We start from the raw sequence: 2497 nt of genomic DNA, 5'->3' as shown, positions 1-2497 counted from the left end.
AATGATTATTTAAATTGGTTATCAAACTCATGTAAGCAGATATGTAATTTAAAGCTTTCTCTTCAGCTAGTGATATTTTGATGTAAAGATAATATTAAAACAGATAATGTTTTTGACCTGCTACTATTATTAGCTAAATATTTTATATATAAATGTAAAGTGCAAAGGGTCCAATTAAATATTATACACTTCCAAAACGAAGCTAAACAAAAATATAATGTAGAAAAATTTATTTATCTTAGTAAGAACAATCTTAATAAATTCATCACCAAGTGGTCAGTGTATTATTCTCTCTTTGAACAGACCTAATTTTTGTAACTTTCCTTGTGCATCGTCTTGTTCCCAGCGGTCCACGCATTAATAATGTAGATATACATATGTATATGTATGTGTGTGTATGTGTGTGTATATATATCATGTGCGTATTTTAAATATTTATGTACGTCGTTCATAGAATGGAAAAGAATGAAAGTGTGTGGGGTTTTTTGCGTGAGAGAAAGATAAATGGATAGCTACATTGGTTAGATATGGAGAGAGAGAGAGAGAGAGAGAGAGAGAGAGAGAGAGAGAGAGAGAGAGAGAGAGAGAGAGAGAGAGAGAGAGAGAGAGAGAGAGAGAGAGAGAGAGAGAGAGAGGGGGGGATTGAGAGGGGGTGGGGGTGGGGTGAGGTGGTGTTTGCAAGCCAGTACCCTAAAGTATTATATTATGTTGTTTTATTATGTTTATGTGCACAACCCATGTTCTACCCTTGGCATGTGTTGTTCTAATTGTAAACAAGGGGTTGGCAATAAAACTTGTAAAAAAATTAAAAAAAAAGAAAAAAAAGTATTAGACCAGTATGTCAACGTATCAGAATTAGACACTTAATTATTATATATGAATAGGTTTTCCTCAAGTTCTTCACCAATCTTCCATGCTCGTGTTCATTGCAAGTGGTCACTATTTTTAAAAGGCGACAGCGATTGGCACGGCGAAGTCCAGCTGATCAAAGGAAAGTTTTAGCTCACTTCACCTGCTCAAAAAAAAAATCATCTGGATAGGCAGTACAAATATTCAAAAGTGCAAAAAGAAGAAAGAAAAAAAAAAAAAAAAAAAAAAAAAAATCCTTACTAGGAGTATATTTTTCTGTTAATATTGGGGACATTATTAAAGCTAACTTTTAACCGGAGTTAATGGAGATGAAAAATGTTATGGGGCGATCACACTGGCCCGAATGAGCTTCCGTTTGTTTTCCGTATACGAAAGTGGTGTGATTTTTTAAACTGGCCAAATGTCCCTCCGAATGTGTTTTCCCCAATGTATCACCGAATGCTTTCCGTTTGTTTTCCGAATGTTTTCAGTATGGTTTCAGAATGCTTTCAGAATAGACCGAATACTTCCCGCATGTTGACTTCGAAAGGTTTCCTTTCCGAACGCTTTCCGTATGCTTTCCGAATGCTTTCAGAACACGGCGAATCGACCTAGAATGGACCGAACTCTTTGCGCATGCTTTCCGCAAGGGTTCGGAAAGGGTTCGTCATGTTCTATGTCCATTCGGGGTGTTCGGAAAGCATACGGAACATACTGTGCATTCTGGAAGTGTACGAGCAGTTCGGAAAATGTTCTGAAAGAATACTGGAAGGGTTCTGGCTATTCGTTATACATTCGGCGGCATAAATGAAAAAAAATCCGGAAAGGATACTGAAAACGTTCGGAAAGCATTCGTCATGTTCTAGGTCCATTCGGGGTGTTCGGAAAGCATACGGAACCCAACACCTCCAAATTTTCATTCCGAATGCACCAAGAACTAGACGCATGCTTCCCAAACGTTTTCCGTACATGCCGTATGCTCCTAGAATGCTTCCCGAATACTTCCCGAATACACATGGACGCCACTTTCGGATGGTCGATGAAAATTATTTTGAACATGCACAACAAATTTTTGGAGCTACCGAATGCCGTTCCGTATGCATCCGTACGGAGCCGAACAGCCAGTATGCTCCTAGAACACACCGAATGCTTCCCGAATATAATCCGTTCGCTCCCCGAACACCCAAATTCCTATTCGGAAAACAAACGGAATAGCATTCGGGCCAGTGTGATCGGGCCATTAAACCAATGGTCCACTAGAAAATTAACTCCATTGGGTCGCATCGTTGTTATCAAAATCGTAATAATGTCAAAATGCTGGATTACCAAATGACCAAGATCAAGTAACAAAAAAATAATTAAAATATGTTAAATTTTATTTGCCCCCCCCCCCCCCCAAAAAAAAAAAAAAGTTAAGAGAGAAGTACTAATGCAATACTATGTAAATGGAGGCATCAAGATGCTAAACATTAGAAGTTTTACAACTGCGTTAAAAGCTATATGGTCAAGAAGACTTCTAATATCAAACTCGAAATGGACAATTGTTTTCCAAGCTGCGACAGGTTTAATCACAGAACATACGACTGAATATGCAGATTATTATATTCAACTAAAAATTAAAAACAATTAAGAATAAGTTTTGGAAAGA

This window comes from Gigantopelta aegis, chromosome 11 (assembly GCF_016097555.1).
Source record: "Gigantopelta aegis isolate Gae_Host chromosome 11, Gae_host_genome, whole genome shotgun sequence".
Taxonomy (NCBI): Eukaryota; Metazoa; Mollusca; class Gastropoda; order Neomphalida; family Peltospiridae; genus Gigantopelta; species Gigantopelta aegis.
Note: the sequence above shows the minus strand (reverse complement) of the source record.